Source organism: Triticum aestivum, chromosome 6A (assembly GCF_018294505.1).
Source record: "Triticum aestivum cultivar Chinese Spring chromosome 6A, IWGSC CS RefSeq v2.1, whole genome shotgun sequence".
NCBI classification, from domain to species: Eukaryota; Viridiplantae; Streptophyta; class Magnoliopsida; order Poales; family Poaceae; genus Triticum; species Triticum aestivum.
In genome coordinates, this window is record NC_057809.1 from 579120169 (window position 1) to 579143175 (window position 23007).

Genomic DNA, 23007 nt, shown 5'->3' on the forward strand with positions numbered 1-23007 from the left:
GCATAATCCTACCCGGCGATCCTCCCCTCGTCGCCCTGTGGGAAAGCGATCGCCGGGTTGTATCTAGAAATTGTAAGAGGTGTGTTTTATTAAGTATCTGGTTCTAGTTGTCATAAGGTTGAAGTACAACTCTGGGTTGTCCTTTACCGAGGGACACAACTATTCAAATAGATAAACTTCCCTGTAGGGGTGCACCACATTACCCAACACGCTTGATCCCTCTGGTCGGACACACTTTCCTGGGTCATGCCCGTCCTTGGAAGATCAACACGTCGCAGCCCTACCTACATACAACAGAGAGGTCAGCACGCCGGTCTAAATCCTAAGTGCGCAGGGGTCTGAGCCCAACGCCCGTTGCACAACTGCATGTTGCGTACGCGGCCGGTGAGCAGACCTAGCAACCTCCATTACAAAGGATGTTGCGTTACACGGTCCAACTCGGTGCGCCCCTCAGTCGCTGATGTCAAGAAGGCTTCGGCTGATACCGCGATGTCGAGTGCCCATAACAGTTCCCGCGTAGTTGGTTAGTGCGTATAGGCTCGTAGCCAGACTCAGATCAAATACAAAGATCTCGTTAAGCGTGTTATTTTGAAGTAACCAGGGACCAGGCTCACCTGTCTCCTAGGTGGTCGCAACCTTCCCTGTCGCTCCGCCACAAAGTAACAATCTGGGGGCTGCCGGGGACCCAGACCCACCACTACCTGGGTGGAACCACCTGCCCCTTTAGCCCCCATCTCCGAATCATCAACATAAGTATGTAATAGTATAGTATATACCCGTGATCACCTCCCGAGTGATCACAGCCCAGTAGTATAACATGGCAGACGGACAAGAGTGTAGGGCCACTGATATCATACTAGCAACCTATACTAAGCATTAGGATAGCAGGTAAAGGTATCAACAACTGTAGCAACAGTGACAGGCTATGCAACAGAATAGGAGCTATTGAATCAACAACAGTAGCGAACCTAATGCAAGAATAAGAGAGAAGAGAGTGGGCGATATCTGGTTGATCAAAGGGGGTTTACTTGCCTGGTTGCTCTGGCAAGAAGGAGGGGTCGTCAACACCGTAGTCGATCGGGGCAGCAGCGGCGTCAGTCTCGTAGTCTACCGAAGAGAAGAGGGGGAAGAAAAAAATGAATACAATGCAAACAGATGCATGACGATGCATGTCATGACATATAATAGTGCTGGGTGTGCTCTAACACGGTACTAGGTGCTACTGGCGAAGGGGGAAAACATCCGGGAAAATATTCCCCGTGTTGACGTTTTCGGACAGATGAACCGAAGGTGGATTGTTGCATGTTCGCTATTCTAGGGACGTGTGGCGGACGAACGGACTACATATTCGAATTCGTCTCGTCGTTCTGAGCAACTTTCATGTACACAGTATTTTCATCCGGGTTACGGATTATTTTACATGATTTTCTGAAGTTTCAGCAATATTCTAAAATTATTATTTATTCGAAAATAAAGACTAAAATTGCTAGGGGCACCCAGCACCGGGTACACAAAAGTGTACCAGTGGCTGACAGGTGAACCAGGGGGTCCTAGTTGATCAGTCAACATTTGACTGGTCAACAGGGGGTCACTAGTAGAAAAGGGGGCAATGGTCCATGCCGGGTCAGCCCATTAGTCCCGGTTCAGTCTAGAACCAGGACCAGTGGGGGCATTGGACCCGGTTCGTCAGCCCAGGGGGCCGGCCGGGCCACGTGGGCCATTGGTCCCGGTTCGTCTGGACCTTTTGGTACCGGTTGGTGGGACGAACCGGGACCAATGGGCCTGGCTCCTGGCCCACCACCATTGGTCCGGGTTGGTGGCCTGAACCGGGACCAAAGGCTGCCTTTAGTCCCGGTTCATGCCACGAACCGGGACCAATGAGGTGCCTATATATACCCTCGCCCGCGAGCAGAGCACTCCAGTGCTCTGTTTTTCTCCGGCCGGTGAGGGGAGGGGTTTGTGGTGCTCTAGCTCACCTCCTATGCACATGAGGTGTTTGATGAAATGCCCGAGCCACACTAGTTAAGCTTTCTCCTCTCGAAGCTCGACCTCAAAGCTCCATTTTCCTCGAGATTTGTCTAGATTTAGCGGTCCGTCACGCCCCACCCCCGTCTTCACCGCCGTCGATCGCCCGCGCCGATCTCATCACCGACACCACCGTGGTGAGCCTCTTGTTCTTATCTTCTTTCTGAAAGGAAAAATATTCTTACTTGTATGTTTAGATAGATACTTGTATCATTTTCTTACTTTTATTATTGCATCTTATATAGTGCGATGGTTTTGGTATCCGCCCCCGTCGGCCCTCGTCCTGTCTATGATTCGGATGTGGTATATATATTATCTTTATAACTATTGGTTCATTTATTGTTTATGAAAATTATGCGGACCAACGTGACATAGATTTTATTTATCTAGGATGTATGTGAACCGGAAATTCCAACCGACTTTATTGTCGAGAGGTTAAATTTAGTTGAAGAAGAAAACAATTTCTTGAAGGAAAAAATAAAAAAAATTGAGGAGGAGAAGATGATATTGGAGTTGCATGTTGCGGATGTCGTCGATGATCACAAGATCAAGATGGATGCAATGCACTTGAAGATTAGAAAGATTAGAAAATATGCCATTCATACCGAGGCTTGGTATCATTATGCCGTTGGATCAATTGTTACCTTGGTTGCTATTATGATCGCCTTTGTTTATGAAGAAGAAGAGTACGATGACAACTATGTGCCCCCTGAATACCGTGATGCTGCAACGGGGGGAGCTGGTGAAGATCAAGAGGAACCAGACAATGTGCCCAATGATGCTGCAACGGGTGAAGCTGCTGAAGATCAAGAGGAACCAGACGATGTGCCCGATGATGATGATCTCCACCGGGTCATTGTCGATGCAAGGACGCAATGCAAAAGTCAAAAGGAGAAGCTGAAGTTCGATCGCATGTTAGAGGATCACAAAAAAGGGTTGTACCCCAATTGCGAAGATGGCAACACAAAGCTCGGTACCGTACTGGAATTGCTGCAGTGGAAGGCAGAGAATGCTGTGCCTGACAAAGGATTTGAGAAACTACTGAAAATATTGAAGAAGAAGCTTCCAAAGGATAATGAATTGCCCGACAGTACATACGCAGCAAAGAAGGTCGTATACCCTCTAGGATTGGAGGTGGAGAAGATACATGCATGCCCTAATGATTGCATCCTATACTGCGGTGCATACAAGGATCTGAACGCATGCCCGGTATGCGGTGCATTGCGGTATAAGATCAGACGAGATGACCCTGGTGATGTTCACAGCGAGCCCCACAGGAAGAGGGTTCCTGCGAAGGTGATGTGGTATGCTCCTATAATACCACGGTTGAAACGTCTGTTCAGAAACGGAAAGCATGCCAAGTCGATGCGATGGCACAGTGAGGACCGTAAGAAAGACGGGAAGTTGAGAGCACCCGCTGACGGGTCGCAGTGGAGAAAAATCGTGAGAAAGTACTGGGATGAGTTTGCAAAGGACCCAAGGAACGTATGGGTTGCTTTAAGCGCGGATGTCATTAATCCTTTTGAGGAGCAGAGCAGCAATCACAGCACCTGGCCTGTGACTCTATGTATGTATAACCTTCCTCCTTGGATGTGCATGAAGCGGAAGTTCATTATGATGCCAGTTCTCATCCAAGGCCCTAAGCAACCCGGCAACGACATTGATGTGTACCTAAGGCCATTAGTTGAAGAACTTTTACAGCTGTGGAATGGAAACGATGTACGTACGTGGGATGAGCACAGACTAGAGGAATTTAACCTAAAGGCGTTGCTGTTCGTGACCATCAACGATTGGCCCGCTCTCAGTAACCTTTCAGGACAGACAAACAAAGGATACCACGCATGCTCACACTGTTTAGATGACACTGAAAGTATATACCTGGACAAATGCAGGAAGAATGTGTACCTGGGCCATCGTCGATTTCTTCCGACCAACCATCAATGTCGAAAGAAAGGCAAGCATTTCAAAGGCGAGGCAGATCACCGGAAGAAGGCCGCCATGCGTACCGGTGATCACGTACTTGCTATGGTCAATGATTTACACATAATCTTTGGAAAGGGTCCCGGCGCACTAGCTGTTCCGAATGACGCTGAGGGACACGCACCCATGTGGAAGAAGAAATCTATATTTTGGGACCTACCCTACTGGAAAGACCTAGAGGTCCGCTCTTCAATCGACGTGATGCACGTGACGAAGAACCTTTACGTGAACCTGCTAGGCTTCTTGGGCGTGTATGGAAAGACAAAAGATACACCTGAGGCACGGGAGGACCTGCAACATTTGCACGAAAAAGACGGCATGCCTCCGAAGCAGTATGAAGGTCCTACCAACTACGCTCTTACGAAAGAAGAGAAATAAATCTTCTTTGAATGCCTGCTCAGTATGAAGGTCCCGACTGGCTTCTCGTCGAATATAAAGGGAATAATAAATATGCCAGAGAAAAAGTTCCAGAACCTAAAGTCTCATGACTGCCACGTGATTATGACACAACTGCTTCCGGTTGCATTGAGGGGGCTTCTACCGGAAAACGTCCGATTAGCCATTGTGAAGCTATGTGCATTCCTTAATGCAATCTCTCAGAAGGTGATCGATCCAGAAATCGTACCAAGGCTAAGGAGTGATGTGGCGCAATGTCTTGTCTGTTCCGAACTGGTGTTCCCACCATCCTTCTTCAATATCATGACGCATGTCCTAGTTCATCTAGTCGACGAGATTGTCATTCTGGGGCCCGTATTTCTACACAATATGTTCCCATTTGAGAGGTTCATGGGAGTCCTAAAGAAATATGTCCGTAACCGCGCTAGGCCAGAAGGAAGCATCTCCATGGGCCATCAAACAGAGGATGTCATTGGGTTTTGTGTTGACTTCATTCCTGGCCTTAAGAAGATAGGTCTCCCTAAATCGCGGTATGAGGGGAGACTGACTGGAAAAGGCACGCTAGGAGCGGACTCAATAATATGCAGGGACGGGCATTCTTGGTCTCAAGCACACTACACAGTTCTACAGAACTCTACCTTGGTGACCCCGTATGTCGATGAACACAAGAACAGTCTGCGCTCCAAACATCCGGAGCAGTGCGATGACTGGATTACATGTGAACACATTAGGACATTCAACAGTTGGTTGGAAGCACGTCTCAGAGGTGACAACACTGTTTGTGATGAGTTGTACTTGTTGTCCAGGGGACCATCTTTGACTGTATTGATTTACAAAGGATACGAGATAAATGGGAATACATTTTACACGATTGACCAAGATCAAAAGAGCACCAACCAAAACAACGGTGTCCGCTTTGATGCAACAACCGAGAAGGGAAAGGACACATATTATGGTTACATACTGGACATATGGGAACTTGACTACGGACAAGAGTTTAAGGTCCCTTTGTTTAAGTGCAAATGGGTCAATCTGTCAGGAGGCGGGGTACATGTAGACCCACAGTACGGAATGACAACAGTGGATCTGAAAAATCTTGGGTACACTGACGAACCGTTCGTCCTAGCCAATGATGTGGCACAGGTTATCTATGTGAAGGACATGTCTACCAGACCGAGAAAAAGAAAATATAAGGAAGCGAATACATCATACGATGAGCCAAAGCGCCACGTAGTTCTTTCAGGAAAAAGGGACATCCTGGGAGTGGAGGGCAAGACAGACATGTCTGAAGATTATGAAAGGTTTCATGAAATTCCTCCCTTCAATGTCAAGGCTGACCCAAGCATCCTGATAAACGCTGAAGATTACCCATGGTTACGGTGCAATAAGCAAATGACACAAGCGAAGAAAAAGTGAAGACTTTCTCCCGCAACTATTATGATGATACCATGCCAAATTTGTAACAGACGAGTATGCTATGCCAACTTTTTCAGAGTTCATTTGAAAACTATGAATTTAGGTCGAATTTTCTCTATAGGTGCATCTATGTTCAAATTTTAACTATTCAAATTTGAAAACTAATGGCACTAACAGAAAGTTTATAATTTTTCTAAAACTAATGGCACTAACAGAAAGTTTATAATTTTGCTGACCTAAAAGCAAAAAGAATTAAAAAATAAAGCAAAAAACAAAACAAAATAAATAATACAGAAAACAAAACAAAAAAACTGGAAAAAAATAAAAATAGCAACAATAAGTATTTTTTTGTAAGTAGAAACAAAATAAAATAAATAAAGCAACAAAGAAAACAAAAAAACAAAAAAAGTGTTTTCAAATTTGAAAACTAATGGCACTAACAGAAAGTTTATAATTTTTCTAAAACTAAAAGCAAAAAGAATTGAAAAATAAAGCAAAAAACAAAAGAAAATAAATAATGTAGAAAACAAAACAAAAAAGTGGAAAAAAAATCAAATATAGCAACAATAAGTATTTTGTTGGAAGTAGAAACAAAAAAAACAAAAAAACAAAAAAAGTGCCACCTACTAGGCACCCACGGCCTGAATACGACTAGAAACCCTACCATGGGCTAGGATTTAGGCCCGCGGGAGGCCCAGTAGGCCCATAGGCACACATTGCACGGTTAGGCCCGAAAGCCTGCTTTAGAGAGGAGCTCGAGAGGGAAGGCACACCGCACCTTATAAACAGGTGCAGCTCCCTCTCAACTAGCAAGGTGGGACTAAACATTTGCGCGCGGGGCAGCACAAGGCCTTTGGTCCCGGTTGGTGGCACCAACCGGGACTAAAGGGGGGCATTGGTCCCGGTTCGTGGCACAAACCGCGACTAATGCCCCCCTTTAGTCCCGGTTGGTGCCACCAACCGGGACCAAAGGCCACCGCTTCCCGCCCTTTGGGCTGCTAAAAAGTGGCCTTTGGTCCCGGTTGGTGGCACCAACCGGGACTAAAGGGGGGCATTAGTCCCGGTTTGTGCCATGAACCGGGACTAAAGGCTTTGCTATATAAGCAGCACTTAGCAGTTTCTCCAAAATCCATCCCTTTCTTCTTCGCCCGACGCCCGCTGCTCTGCCTCGTCGCCGTCGCCGCCGAGCCGTCAGGCTGCTCCACCTCGTTGTCGTCGCCGCCTCCGACGCCGTCAGGCTGGTCCACCTCACCGTCATCGCCGCCTCTGACGCCGTCAGGCTTCTCAACTTTGCCGTCACCGCCGCCCTCGACGCCATCTGCCCCGACGCCGGCGCCGCTCCCCGCGCCCCGACGCCGCCCGCCGTGCTCCTCCACCCCTCTGTGAGCACCTGCCTCGCGCCCCTGCCTTGCCTCGCTCCCGCGCCCCTGCCCTGCCCTGCCCCGCCGGCGCCACCGCTGCCGCCATGCCCCTCTGCCCCACCGGCGCAACCACTTTTTTTATTAGTTTAATTTTTTTCATATATATATATAATGTATGTGTATGTATGTGGCTATATGTTTTTGTTCATATGTTGCAATATGTTTTTTATTTTTATTAGTTTATTTTTTTGTTCATATGTGATGTATATGTGTATGTGGCTATAATGTATATGTGTATGTGATGTATGTGGCTAGAATTTGCTAAATATATATGTTAAAAATGTTTTTTTGTTCATAGAAAGTTTTTTGTTCATATATAGAAAGTTACAATTTTAGAAAAGTTTTATATATGCAAAAGTTACAATTTTAGAAAAAGAAGGATAGGAAAGAAGAAAATAAGAAGAGGAAAGAAAGAAGAAGAGGAGAGGGAAAGAAGAGGAGAAATAAATAAGAAGAAGAAAAAAGAAGAAAAAGAAGAGGAGAAGAAGAAAGGAATAGTGGAGAGGAAGAGAAAATAAAATATTCTATTTTCTCTTCTTCTCCACTATTCCTTTCTTCTTCTCCTCTTTTTTTCTTCTTTTTTTTCTTCGATCTTCTCCTCTAGCTATTCCTTTCTTCTTATCCTCTTTCTTCTTCTTCTTCTTCTTCTTCTTCTTCTTCTTCTTCTTCTTCTTCTTCTTCTTCTTCTTAATTTTTATTGAGAACGAGGGTGTCGAGGATCGCCGAGGGGTCGAGGGTCGGGAACTAGGGTAGAGGGTTGAGGGTCGTCAAGGGAAGAGGAGTGAGCAGATTGGGAGAGGAGTAATCTGGGTCGCATTCTTGGTGGAACGGAAGCATGCCCGTGAAAAAACTCGGAGGAATTCGAATCTGTGGGCATCACGCGGTTGCTGCTTCACTGTTGACTGGCGGCCAAAATTGTGCCCTTATAGAGGATGAAGAGGAGAAGGAGGGAGGAGGGCTATGCGCGAGTCGAGATTCAGAAGCTGTTGTTCATGGGTGGGAGGAGCAAATCCATGGAGGAAACAGGCAGGCAATGCAATGCAGGTGAGGCGAGGCGAGGCGGGGGATGAAAGACGGGAGCAGAAAAGCAGAGTTGAGGGCAGTAGGCATTGCAATCGACAGTGAGAGAGGGAGTAGAGGAGAAGAGATGCCTACCTCAGCCGCCGTGCTTCAGCTTCACCCATGGAGCTCCACCATGTCCGTTGCCGTCTCCATCTCCGCCTGACCGCGTGCAAGAAGAAGAACATGAGGACGGCTCCGGTGACCCAATGCCGGTGCAAGAAGGAGACCGTGATGACGGCTTCGGTGACCGTACCGAGTACGACCAGGTATATATATTAGTTAAGCCTGTGCTGACCAACAAATGCATTCATTGTTTTGGTATGTACACATATTAATTAAGTCTTTGTTCTTTTTTCTAGCCCTCCGGATCGAGCACAACTGCGGTAAAGAGACGAGGCCCGAAGAAAAAGTTGAGCTCGGATGAAAGGTTTGAGATCATAGCAATTGCGCTCGACGGCCAACCGATTGAACCCATCCGAACAAAGAACGCATTTGTTGCTCAGTGCGGGGTTCTAGTTAGGGACAAGATCCCGATCAGCATCCAGCAATGGTTAAAGCCGGCTACAGAAGACCCTGAGGTGTCTTACATCAATGATATGCAGAAAAATGATCTTTGGACTGAGCTGAAGTCAAATTTCACCCTACCGCCAGAGGATTATCTGGAGAAGCCAGTTAAAGAGCAATTAATCAAGTCTTTTGCTCTTAAGAGGATGGCAAACCTATCCAGGAGGTGGAAGAAAGAGCTGAATACGTTTGTCGATAAAAAAGAGACACCAGAATTCAAGGGCAGATATGAGAAGATCAGAGATCACTGGCCCGCATTTGTGGCCAACAAGACATCGGAAAAGAGTAAGAAGATGTCGGCGACAAACAAGAAAAATGCTGTGAAGAAGAAGCATCACCATCGCACGGGGTCACGTGGCTACCTCGTAGCCCGGCCTAAGTGGGCCAAGGCTGAGAATGATCTGGTTGAAAAAGGGATTGAACCAGAGACAATGAACTGGCCAGACCGTTGCCGGACTTGGTTCTTCGGGGCTGGCGGAACCTTGGACCTGTAACAGGGAAGTGCATTTGGACGGACGAGCAACTTGACATACCCTTGAAGAAGCTTCGGTACTATATCGCTGTAGCGCAGAAAGGGACGTTCCTTCCAGACAAAGAGAACGACAAGCTCACAAAGGCCCTCGGAAATCCTAAGCACCCTGGACGGACACGAGGCACGCCAGGCTCCATTCCGTGGAAGGCTGGGTTTCCGGATGCAGGCGGTTACAAAAGCCACGAGAGGAGGAAAAAATTGCAGCAGACCGAACTGCAGGCGCTGCACGCAAGGGTACAAGCGATAGAGGAACGAGAAGCAAATCGTAGCAAATGACTTGCCGAAGCTTCCCCTGAAGCTTCCCCGCCATCTCGGCGGAGAAGCAACATGGCTTACACCGAGCAGCTTCAGCCGGAGCTTGTCTTGATGGCTCCTGCCAGCTATCCCGTGGATGCTATCACGGAGGCTCAAAATTGCCACCTTATGATGCAATGGATTAATATGAAGGTCAAGGCGGCTGTTGGCTCTGTTTTTCCTAATGAACCCGACGCAACTTTTCACTGCCGGCCGATTCCAGAAGGATATGCTAAGGTGATGGTGGATAAAACAACGGAGGGATTTGAGGACCTCCCGCTTGACCACCCTACCGAAGAAGGGGAGACTCGGCTGGGTTCTTCTCTGAAGACTCCATGCCTATGGCGGAAGGAGCTCATCAACCTTCCGAACTGGACGCCTCCTCCTCCTCCTCCTCCTCCGGCGAGTCAGGGCACTCCGCCTCCTCCACCGCCTCCTCCTCCGGCGAGTGACGATCAGGGCCCTCGGCCGGCTCCTTCTCCGGCACGTGGCGGCACTCCGCCTCCTTCTCCGCCTGCGCCAGTGCGCCCGAGCAGCCAGCCTCCTCCTTCTCCGCCTCGTCAGCAAGGGCGGAAGAGACCCGCTGCCGCTCCGGCAGCTGCTCCGGCGCGTCGTAGTCCTTCTCCTCCGCCTCGTAAGAAAGTAAAGAAGACTGCCGCTCCGTCTGCTCTGCCGGCGTCTAGCAGTACAGCCAGAGGCGGGAGGACATACAGATTCGGTCCTTCTCTAAAGACTCCAGAGAAGTTACCATACGAGATGACCCCGGAGGAGAACGCAAAGATCGCGCGAACCGAGGTGAAGGACTGGTTTCAAGGGTTGAAAGCACAGAGACATCCAACTCCAGAGGAGAAGGTAAATCCGGTGAAAGTGAAGCGCACTCTGGCTGCCCTGGCAAAACCACCCAAGTCTCCGCCGAAAGGCAACTATGAGCGCATTATTGCAAAGACATGGGCCGAAGCGGAGCGGTCGGGAAGTACAGTCAGTGATCAAAGGCTGAAAGAACGACGAGCAGCTGGGAAACAAATTGCCCAACTCGGCGAACAAGCGAAGCAATCGTGCCCCCCGCTCAAGGTGCCTAGCGACATCGTCGATCCGAGGATGGAGCCCGGTTATAGCAATCTTGAAGATTACCTGCCCGACGAAGTACATTATGATCCCATGGAGGTGCAGATACACAGATACGAGTACGGGAAGCCTCTCGTCAAAGATGAAAAATCTCTATCAACGATGATGCGAAGATTGCATGATTGGTACTTGAAAATCTGCAGAGAGTCTGGGGGGCGGAGTACTTTGTATGCGAGAGTTAAACCGGAGCATGACCTCATTGGAATTGAACTGTTGCCTATTCCATTTGAGGAGTTCTATCAGTTTTTCAATCAATTGTCCCTCGATAAAACAACGGTCACCTGCTATTGTCTGTAAGTACTACTACTTCTGTCATTAAGTCTCTCTATATAGCTCAGCTCTTTCATTGCATGTATTTATAATTACCCTCACTATATTATGCAGATTGAAGATCGCCGAATTGAAGAAAAGACAAATCGGTGATATTGGGTTCGTTAACACATATATCATAGATGCAACTGAGGTTGAAAAAAGGCCTGAAGATACCGAGGCCAACTTGCTACGATCATTCAAAAGAAATGAACACAAAGATATAATACTCTTTCCTTACAACTTCAAGTGAGTGTTACTCTCTTGTGCATATTTGGTTTCCCTTATATATTAGTCCAGGTTATAGTAATGTAATTGATGAGTTATGCATGCGTGCGCAGGTACCACTATATTCTCCTAGAGATTAGGCTTGAGCAGGGAGTAGTAACTGTCTTGGACTCTAGACGAAAAGATCCACAGGAGTATGCGGACATGACTGAAATCCTCAAGAAGTAAGTTAAATCGATCATTATCCACCATATCAGCAACTTTGTTCATTTCCTGATATCAAGTAATTGTTTTCTTTGTCCGGCAGGGTTTGGAGAAAATTCACCAGAAAAGCTCTGGGACTGCCGAAGGAGCTGCAAATTAGACACCCGAAAGTAAGTACTATAGTAGCATGTTCCGCGCATCTCCTAGTGATTCAAGCGCTAGTTTCATCAATACCATTTAGCATTCTTACTTATCAGTTTGATTGACCTCTATTTCTTGTAAAGTGGTTGTGGCAGGAACAAGGGAATGATTTCTGTGGATACTACGTCTGTGAGTCCATCCGCCACACGACCTGTGAGCGGGGCGGGTACTCTGACAAACAATATGAAGTGCGTAAATAACAATATTCACAATTTTATTTTATTACCATCATTTGTGTTGAGTTTCATTCATTCATATATATATATATATATATTGACCCCCTTCTTCAAATTAGATGTTTCGGATGCGGAATGAACTCCTAGCACCAGATCGCATGCGAGCAATTCAAGAGGAATTGGCGGCATTCTTTCTTGACCACGTGATCGCTGAAGACGGAGAATACTGTGTGGACCATGCGTCCATAATTTAGGAGATTATATTTGTAAGAGATAATTATTGTATATATGTAGCCGGTAGTGTCGGACGATAGATATACGAGAACTTGTTGTTCGACCAATCTCTCGAATTAGGAGAGGTGGTCGATATCACTTCTCTCTGTATGCATATATGTTCATGACGATCTTCTGTTTCCTTTGTTTGCTTACTAGCTAGCTAGCGTGTCTAGTCCTCTCTATACGTATGTATAGTACGTAGCGTCGACCAAGCACGGACATAAGAGAGGACACTTCTCTCTATTAATTAGCTATCTAACGAAATATATGAAATACCTAAATTAACCCCCCAAAACCCCCAACCCCCCCCCTTTAAAAAAAACAAAAACCCCAGCCACAGAAATGCTGACGCGTGGAGGCCTATTGGTCCCGATTGGTGCCACCAACCGGGACCAAAGGCCCTCCTGCCTGGGCTCAGCGCGCAGGCCACGTGGAGGCCCATCTGTCCCGATTCTGGTTAGAACCGGGACTAAAGGGTCAGGGCATTAGTAACGACCCTTTAGTCCCGGTTCTGGAACCGGTACAAAAGGCCCTTACGAACCGGGACAATAGGCCCGTTTTCTACTAGTGGGTGGGGCCCCCCTGTCATACACACAACAGTTAATTAACATGTTAACTATTGTTAAGTTAATTAAGCAAACTTTTTATTAAGTTAATTAATAATAATAACAATTATTATTATTTTAATTTTTTAAAAACAAAATTGGGGGTGTGGGCCCCAACTACCAATGCCCCATGAGGCCACTGGAGCGGGCGTTTAACGGACGCGAGCGAGGTACCCACCGGGGCAGACCCGAGAGACTGCCGCGGCCATGCCGGGGCGCTGCCCGGGCGCCTGACGGGGCGGCCAGATGAGCGGGTGCCACGACCGTGTGCGGGCTGCTAGGGGGTTGCGGCGCTGGGAGGAGGAGGCGCGACGAGCCGAAGCGCAGCGGGAAGGTGGGCGGCCGGTGATGCGAGCGGTCGAGGACGGGGGGAGTTGCGGGCAGTCGACGGTGAGCGGCACCGGCGGAGTGTGGCGGCGATGCACGGAGAGGTGGGCAGCAGCGCGACAGTGTCTGGGCGCAGCAGGAAGCAGCAATAGCAGACAGGCGCCACAACAACGAGCCAAGAGAGCGGTGAGCGGGAAGAGCAAAGGCAGGGCGAGCTCGCACGGGAGCGTGGCGGGGGCGACCGGGCGGTGCGTGCAGCAAGGGAGGGTGCAGAGCAGTGTGCGCGAGCACACGGTGCAAGGCGTGAGGAGCAGAGCGCGGGTCGCAGCGGGGCCAGCGGTGGTGGGGCGCGCGAGCGGCAGGGGACGCGGGGCGGTGCGGGGTAGGCAAGTAACGGTCGGGGAAGAGCGAGATAGGGGGAGGTGGAGGCCAGGGCTCACATGCGATGCAGGGGAACGGGGCGGCGAGGCGCAATGGCGATCGGCGATGAGGGGGATGAGGAGGCGAGGAGGCAGTTTGGCGAGGTGGCTCCGACGACAGCGGTCTGGTGACGGGATCCAGGCGGCACCGAGTGGCGGCGTCGGGGCGATGCGTGAGTGCCCCGATCTGATCTGGATCGGGGCGAGAGCGACGTGAGGGAGTGGAAGCGAGTGGGTTAGGGTTTCGGTAGGGGGGTTGTAGGCGCGGTTGGGCCGCGGGAGAGCTGGGCCGGCCTGGGTTGGCCATCTGGCACCCTTGGCCCAGGGAAGAGTGGGGTCTTTCTATTCTTTTGTTTTCTTTTTAATTTTTATTTATTTTTCTATTCTGTTTTCTTTTAGTTTCCTTTTATTTTTGTTTTAGCAAAATACCAAAATGACATTTAATTTGATGGGAAACAACTAATTTGCCGTCAGGGGGCGTCTTTGCCGTCAGCATTTCGTCGGGCAGACGACAAAGAATGGGTTTGCCGTCATCCATAGACGGCAAAGAAAAATTGACGTCAAAATAGACTTTGCCGTCTGCGGAAAAAAACAAACGGCAAAGAACTCACTTTGCCATCTGCAAAAATAAACAGAGTCAGCAAATATATTTGCCGTCTGTATTTTTTATTACAGACGGCAAAATGAGCACTTTGCCGTCTGTACTAAAAAACACAGACGGCAAAGATCTTTGCCATCTGTCTTTTTTAATACAGACGGCAAAGTGAAGAAACACACCTCGCGGATCGATCTCCTGGATCGATGAGGTGGCAGGATCCCCACCCCACGCTCCCTGATCTCTCCCACGTCCCACGTTCTCTCTCTCTCCCACCCTCTCCTTCTGACTCCACCCGACCCCACCCATCACGCGCGTGCTCTCACATAGGACAGGAACCACCCCGACCCCCCTGCGACCGCAACACCACTCAACCACCGCCCTGCTGCCTCACCGGACCCCGCTGCCGCCGGCCTCCGCCTGCTTCCGCGCGCCGCTCTGCCCGCATCAGCGCCGCTCCGCGCGCCGCCAGGCTCAGCCCGGCCGCCTGCCTCCGCGCGCCGCTCTGCCCGCATCAGCGCCGCACAGTGCGCCGCCAGGCTCCACCCGGCCGCCCACCTCCGCCGGCCTCCGCGGGCCGCTCTGCCCGACTCCGCGCGCCGCAAGGCTCCGCCCGGCCGTCCGTCTTCGCCAGCATCCGCGCCGCTCCGCCCGCCTCCGAGCTGCTGCGCGCCCCTCTGCCAACAACCTCTGCCCTGTTATGCGCGCCGCCGGCCTCCGCCCGCCCTCTACGCGGCTCTGCGCGCCATCGACCTCTGCCCTGCTTCGGGCACCGCCGGCGTACGCCTCCTCTGTCTTCCTCTTTCCAACTCGAGCCGTGGGTCTCCGCTGCTCTCCTCTGCCAGCGGCGGGGCTTGGCACTGACAGAGTTGGCAGGGTCCAATTGATCCTGGGTCCACGACTGTCTCCAGCGCCGGGACGAGGGTGGCGAGCTCCAGCGCAACTGCGGATGTCTTCAGCTCCTCGGGAGTCCATGGTGGCATCGGTGTGCTCCTGTCCATGGACAAAGGAAGGGGCGCGGCTGCTGGTTGTTGCTGCTCCGGCGAGCACGGGCCCGAGGATGGTTGGAGCAGCGGCTGCCCTCCGAATGCTTGGACTGACGTTATTTAAAAAAAACAATCTTTGCCGTATGTAGTCTAGTCTTGATGACGGCAAAGAACACATTTTGACTAACGGCAGCAACCGCATTCTTTGCCGTCTTTTATTTATAAGGTTGACGGCGAAGGAGATTTGGCTGACGGCAAAGTCTTTGCCGTCTTCTCGATAAAAAGCTGACGGCAAAGTATTCTTTGCCGACTTATCTTTGCCGTCAGAGTTTGCCGTCAGCTTTCTGACGGCAAAGTCTTTGCCGTCTGTGATCCACAGACGGCAAATTACCAGTTTCCTATAGTGATATATGCCACTACCACATTAACTTGCTATCCAAAATAAAAATAGTTTTGTAATTATTTAATATTTAAAATTATTTAAATAATAGTTTTCGTTACTGTTTTATTCATCTTATAGTATTTAAATATTTTATAAAGGTGTGGTTTCTCCACCATAATTACCTATGCATTATTTGGTTCACTCCGAACATTTTAGTTTTAGTATTTGAAAACTTTTATTGTTTGCTTGATTTTGAATTTGAATTTGAATCGGTTTCGAACTAACGCGAGATTAGCAACAGTAATCGAAGTGACTTGGCATCATTAGCAGAGGGTTGTTGTAGCTTAATTATCCGGGAGTCACAATTCTCCTCCACTACAACAAATCTCGTCCCGAGATTTAAGGGGTGGAGTAAGGGGGAAATACTAGGTTACGAAATTCTAACGGATCTTCTTGGTCTTTGTTGCTTTTCTCGAAGAGGTCGATCCATTACGTTGATGTCTTCATTTCTCTGATTCAGGTCATCATGATGAAGTCGGCATCTTTTCTTCAGGGTCTCCATTGTACTTGCGAGAAAGATAAGGGGGAAGACTCGGGAAGGACGGAGCTCAACACATATTATGTACCAGGGGGCTATCTCAGTGAACGAGGCATAGAGGCATCTCTCGAGTTGAAATTCCAGAAAGTCATCGAGAGTAAGGTAAGATGGTGCAATACACTGGTGCGCGTCGATCCTAAACAAACGGGTTTTAACCCCTTTCCGCGGGCGGCATTTGGAACCTTCGCCAAGTGAGTGTGGGCAATAGGGGGTCCTTCCCACACGACCAAGAAACCGTCAGGGATAGGGAGTCTTGATGCATACAATTGTCCATATATAACCGTTTCCGATATCTTGAATATCCCAAATGCTTCATCCTTGCTATTCGTTTGTGCTCGCATTGCCATCGCAGTCGGAGTTTTGTGGTTCTGCCTAAAACCAGGCAGATTCTAGGCATAGAAGCTTTCCAGACAGATTGTAGGCAGATTCCAGGCACGGGAGATTTACGATGCCTGGCACATCACAAACAGTTCATGATTATAAACTGTGTACGCTAGGTAGAAAATCACACACATTTAGTTTTCCCGCACCATATGTGATAGGGTCTGACATCACACACGCTTTGCGAACGGCAACTGTGTGCATGCTTGCACACATTTCCTCTCTGTGAACCGTCTCGGATTAACGTGTATATCGCAAACGTTTGTGTTTTACCAACCGTGTGTGTCGTAATGACCTGCACAACATAATTTTGCCCTAATTTAATTGCTGCTATTTAAAATTCTACCTAATTTAAACTTGAAAGTAGGCTATAGCTTTATTCATATCCATCAGGTTCAAACAACCAATGGATTATTCGATTCACAGGTACATATGTTTAAGAATTACATAAGCACCAAATAAAGAATGATGTACCAGGGTTCTATACTTGTACTATTACAGATGGTAAAGAAGGAGGCGACAAACATTCCAGTTGCTGAACAAGGTGAAGCGGAATGGCCCTATTGTGCTCTCCTGGATGCAGAAGGCACGCAGGACTCTAGTCTAACCCCTTGTGATGGCCGGCCGCCAATCATGTAGTTTGAGAGGTAATCTTGAGTAAACTGCTTCAGGATCCACTTCAAAAGAAAAAAGATTCACGTATTGTCATCTAACACAACTCATTACGGGCAGTAAAAAGAAGGCTACAGGGTTCTTACTTACCATCCTGCAGTTCACTGTTCTCTTGCATAAAGTGTAAACAAATAGTTCAATTGACATCTTTTGACCCATTTTAATAACAATCTTTATCAGTTTCCTCACTTCACTACAAAAAAAAGACACATCCGTGACATTTTGGGCCGAACGGATTTTTTTTCCTGTCATACATATGACACTTCTATGACGATAATTGTGACAAAACCCGGTATTATCATAGATGTGGTGGGCTCCTACTTCTATGACAAAAAATCATGATAGAAAATGGGCTTTTCGTCTTGGGCGGGCCGGAGATGCCGCTGCATGAAATTCTTTGGGCCGTCCATGACGGAAAAAACCGTGATAGAAGTGAGGGCGAGGAAAATTTTGGTGAGTTCCCGGTTACGGTGGGAGGTCGGGGGCCGAGCGATGCGCGTTTCTCTCGTACATGTACGCGCGTGTGTGCGAGACGTTGGCTCTAACTGAACCCGAGTGAGGCGTTGGGCTCTAACTGAACCCGAGCGATTGCAGTGCAGGCTACGCGTTACTGTACCCGAGCGATCGATCGATGGCTGTTAACTGAACCCGATCGAGCGATTCCTTCGCTACTGCTGCTAACTGAAACCGATCGATGCTGCCTCTGGGATGAACAGTGAGCGTTGCGGGGGGGGGGGGGGGTTGGATGAACAGTGAGCGGTGGCGTTGCCTCTGGATGAACAGGACCCCATGGTGTGGAGCAAGGTTGTCAGAATCGCGATTTTGAATCGGATCGGAGCTCTGATGGTAGAATCGTAAATCGTAGAATCTTCACTACCAGGATCGTAGAAACATAGATTTTATGAACTAAAATCGTAGAATCAGATGGGTAAGTTTGGATCGTAAAGTCGTAGAATCGTATAACAGTATCGCGATTCTAACAACCTTGGTGTGGAGGGCTGGATGAACAGTAGACGTGAAGGGGTGCCCGTGGAGGGGTGGTTGAATAGGACCCCATGGTGTGGAGGGCCGGATGAACAGTAGATGGTGGAGGGGTGCCCGTGGAGGGGTGGTTGAACAGTAGCCGGACGAGTAGCGCACGGTGGAGGCTGGATGAACAGGAGCCCGTGGAGGCTGGAGGAGGTCGACGGTAGCCCGTGGAGGCTGGAGGAGGTCGACGGTGGAGATGAACAGTATCCCGTGGAGTCCCGTTTTGCGGTACGCCACACCCTTCCCGATGAATAGGACCCCCGTTTCAACCGTAGGAGGTCCGTTTTGCCGTACGCCACACTCCTCAAGATCAACAGGACCCCATTTCGACCGTAGGAGGTCCGTTTCGTCCATTTTGCGGTACGCCACACCCCTCCCGATCAACAGGACCCCCGTTTCGACCGTAGGAGGTCCGTTTCGTCCGTTTTGCGGTACGCCAGACCCCTCTCGATGAACAGGATCCCGTTCCGAACGTGGCCGGTCGAACACAAGGCCGTTTCCTTCGTTCTGCGGTACGCCAGGCCTCGTTTCCATCGCTTGTTCTGTCCAAGCCCTCCCGATGAACACAACCACGCATTCCGTTCCGACCCAGCCGGTTGGCTCCCACGCATTTCGTTGCCTCCCGATGAACACGAGCATTCCATTGCCTCCCCATGAACACGACGCATTCCGTTGCCTCCCCATGAACACGACGACGACGCTGTTTCTCCGTTCCGACCCAGCCATGTCAACGAGCCCTCGCCGTACGTATGCGCGAGTAAGCATTCGAGACCTCGCCCGTATGTACACATACGTGGCCGTATTTTCTTTCTTGCACCCTGGCCGCTGTACGTACGTGTACATGCTACGTGCGCGCCTCTACTACGACACATGCGCGCCTCTACATCCACCAGTATATATGTACGTACACGTTCGCGACCAGAATGACAACGCTACGTACGCTTCGACCAGGTGGGTCCCGACTGTCGGGCACTTCCTTGTGTGCGAAGATGTAGCTGGTGGGTCCCAACAGTCAGGGGGGCGAATTGTTTTGTTTTTTTGCCCGGACGCACTTCCTTGCGTGCGAAGGTGTAACTGGTGGGTCCCAGCAGTTAGGGGGGAAACGTTTTTTTCGCGAAATACGGTGGCCTATCCGGTGGGTCCCCCGTTGTCAGGTGGAGGAAGAATTATTTTGCGCATAATAAGGAGGCACTTCCTTGCTGCGGCCGTGGACCCAGCTGTCAGCGTCTCCACGCACAGTACTCTTTCGATGGAAGTCGGTCGTTGACCACATTGACCACGCCGCGCCGAGAGCACCACGGCGGTGGACGACAGCGAGGCCTAGGAAGGGGACGACACAGAGGCACGGAAGACTCGGCAGTTGTTTCCCATGCGGACGGGAGTACGACTGTACGAGGGTTTACTGGTTTGTCTGCCGTTGCCGGAGAATAACAGCAGGTGTGGGTGAGTAGAGGTATGGCTAGGCCAGCGATGGGAGTACGGTGGGGCGGTGAGGCCTGCGTGGCAGCACAGCCGGCCGTAGGGAGGAGGGAGCAGGCAGTCCCGCAAGTGCTTGTTTGAGCGGCTGGAGCAGGAAGAGCAGAGATTGAAGAAGCACGACGGCCGTTGGATGGACATCCAACAGTCATTGCTTGTGCATCAACCTTTTTTAGGAAAGCCTCAAATATGTGGAAAATAGCATACAACCCATCTACCATTATTTCTAATAATTTACAGCCCATTTGCTAATTCTTAAGGTTTTTTTGGAGCCCATATTCTTTTTGTTAGCATTACAGCCCATATTGTGGCCACGGTTAAAAAATTATACGAAATTTTGCATATTTCGGTGCGGTCCGAACTGTTTTTAATCCTAAAATTTCGAATCACGTTCAAACTAATTTTAAAAATAAATATATATAAATATAAAATCCAACAAATTCTCCACGCATAAAAATTAATGTAATTTAAAATCTTGAAATGAAAAAAAAGATATTTGAAACTAATTGCCGATTTGATGTGTTTTAAAAATGTACAACCCATTTCTCATTACTGATGGGCCATTTTCTTGGCCAGCCGAATGAAAGATTTCCTCGTCTTGAAATATTTGCAGCCCAACAGGCTTGACAAAGCGACTTACTTGGCAAATCACAAAAAAACTGGGCTGTGGCCGTGGACTTAGCTGTCAGCCTCTCCACGTACAGTACTCTTCCGATGGAAGTCGTTCCTTGACCACGTTGACCACACCGCGTGGAGAGCACCACGGCGGTGGACGACGGCGAGGCCTAGGAAGGGGACGACGCGGAGCCGGGGAAGACGCGGCAGTGGAAGCCCGCGTGGAGAGGAGTACGAGGGTTCACTGGTTCGGCTGCGGTGTGAGGCTGTCGTCGCCGCAGGGCCTGGCCAGCGGTGGGAATAGTAGGTGGCGGTGAGGCCTCTGCGGCAGCACAGCCGGCCACGGGAGGCAGGAGCATGCGGCACGACCGGCGCTGCTTTGGGCGGCTGGAGCAAGAAGACCAGACGTTGAAGAAGCGCTACGGCCGTTGGATGGACATCGTACGGTCACTGGAGTTAGAATCGTTCATATTGACTAAGTTGACAAAGCCCTTCGTCCCCGTCAACTTTGTAGGCCCACAAGTCAGCCTCCCACCAAGGTGGGTCCTAGCTAGCCGGGGGAGTATTCATTTTTTGTGCGTAATAAGGAGGCACTTCCGGTTGGTCCGAGCTAACAGCGGGGGGAACATTTTTTTCATGAAATACAATGGTCCGTCCGGTGGGACCCAGCAGTCAAGGGGAAACGATTTTTTTTGCAAAATACTGGTGGCCCGTACGATGGGTCCCCGTTGTCAGGTGGAGGAATAATTATTTTACGCGTAATAAGGAGGCACTTCCTTGCGGCTGCTGTGGACCTAGTTGTCAGCCTCTCCACGTACAATACTCTTCCGATGGAAGTCGGTCTTTGACCACATTGACCACGCCGCGCCGAGAGCACCACAGCGGTGGACGACGGCGAGGCCTAGGAAGGGGACGATGCGTAGCCAGGCAAGACGCGGCAGTGGATGCCCACGCGGAGAGGAGTACGAGCGTTCACTGGTTCGGCTGCGGTGTGAGGCTGCTGTCGCCACAGAATAACAGGGGGTGTGGGTGAGTGGAGGGATGGCTTGGCCAGTGGTGGGAGTAGTATGGGGGCGGTGAGGCCTCCACGGTAGCACAGCCGGCCACGGGAGGCAGGAGCAGGCAGCACGACCGGCGCTGCTTTGGGCGGCTGGAGCAAGAAGACCAGAGGTTGAAGAAGCACTATGGCTGTTGGATGGACATCATATGGTCACTGGAGTATTGACTAAGTTGACAAAGCCCTCCGTCCCCGTCAACTTAGTAGGCCCACAAGTCAGCCCAATAATATGGTGGATCCCAGCTAGCAGGGGGTATTTATTTTTTAGGGCGTAATAAGGAGGCACTTCCTTGCATGCGAAGATATAGCTGGTGGGTCCGACCTGTCAGCGGGGGGAACGATTTTTTCGTGAAATACAGAGGCCCTTCCTGTGGGTCCTTGCTGTCAGGTCGAGGAATCATTATTTTGCGCGTAAAAAGGAGGCATTTCCTTGCGTGTGGTCATGGACCCAGCTGTCAGCCTCTCCAAGTACAGTCCACTTCCGATGGATGTCGTTCATTGACCACGTTGACCAGGCCGCGCCGAGAGCACCAGGGCGGTGGATGACGGCGAGGTCTAGGAAGGGAACGACACGGAGCCAGGGAATACTCGGCAGTTGTCTCCCACGCGGAGGAGTACGAGGGTTTACTGGTTCGTCTACCATTGCGGGAGAATAACATCATATGTGGGTGAGTAGAGGGATGGCTAGGCCAGCGATGGGAGTACGGTGGGGCCATGGGGCCTGCGCGGCAGCATAGCCGGCCGCGGGAGGATGGAGCAGGCAGTCCTGCCGGCGCTTGTTTGAGCGGCTGGAGCATGACGAGCAGAGATTGAAGAAGCAGGACAGCCGTTGGATGGACATCCAATAGTCACTGCTCTCGTGTGTTGACTAAGTTGACAGGGTGTTGCGTGTGCGTCAAACCTTTTTTATGAAAGCATATGCGTCAACCTATAGTAGGCGTACAAGTCAGCCTCAAATCTGTGGAAAACAACATACAACCCATTTGCCATTATTTCTAATATGTATGATGTCTACTACGCAACCTTCTTCTTGTAGACGTTGTTGGGCCTCCAAGTGCAGAGGTTTGTAGGACAGTAGCAAATTTCCCCCAAGTGGATGACCTAAGGTTTATCAATCAGTGGGAGGCGTAAGATGAAGATGGTCTCTCTCAAGCAACCCTGCAACCAAATAACGAAGAGTCTCTTGTGTCCCCAACACACCCAATACAATGGTAAATTGTATATGTGCACTAGTTCGGCGAAGAGATGGTGATACAAGTGCAATATGGATGGTAGATATGGGTTTTTGTAAACTGAAAATATAAAAACAGCAAGGTAGCAAGCAGTAAAAGTGAGCATAAACGGTATTGCAATGATAGGAAACCAGGCCTAGGGTTCTTACTTTCACTAGTGCAAGTTCTCTCAACAATAATAACATAATTGGATCATATAACTATCCCTCAACATGCAACAAAGAGTCACTCCAAAGTCACAAATAGAGGAGAACAAACGAAGAGATTATGGTAGGGTACGAACCCACTGTCGGTGTCAAAACCGACGGATCTCGGGTAGGGGGTCCCGAACTGTGCGTCTAGGCGGATGGTAATAGGAGACAAGGGACATGAAGTTTTACCCAGGTTCAGGCCCTCTTGATGGAGGTAAAACCCTACGTCCTGC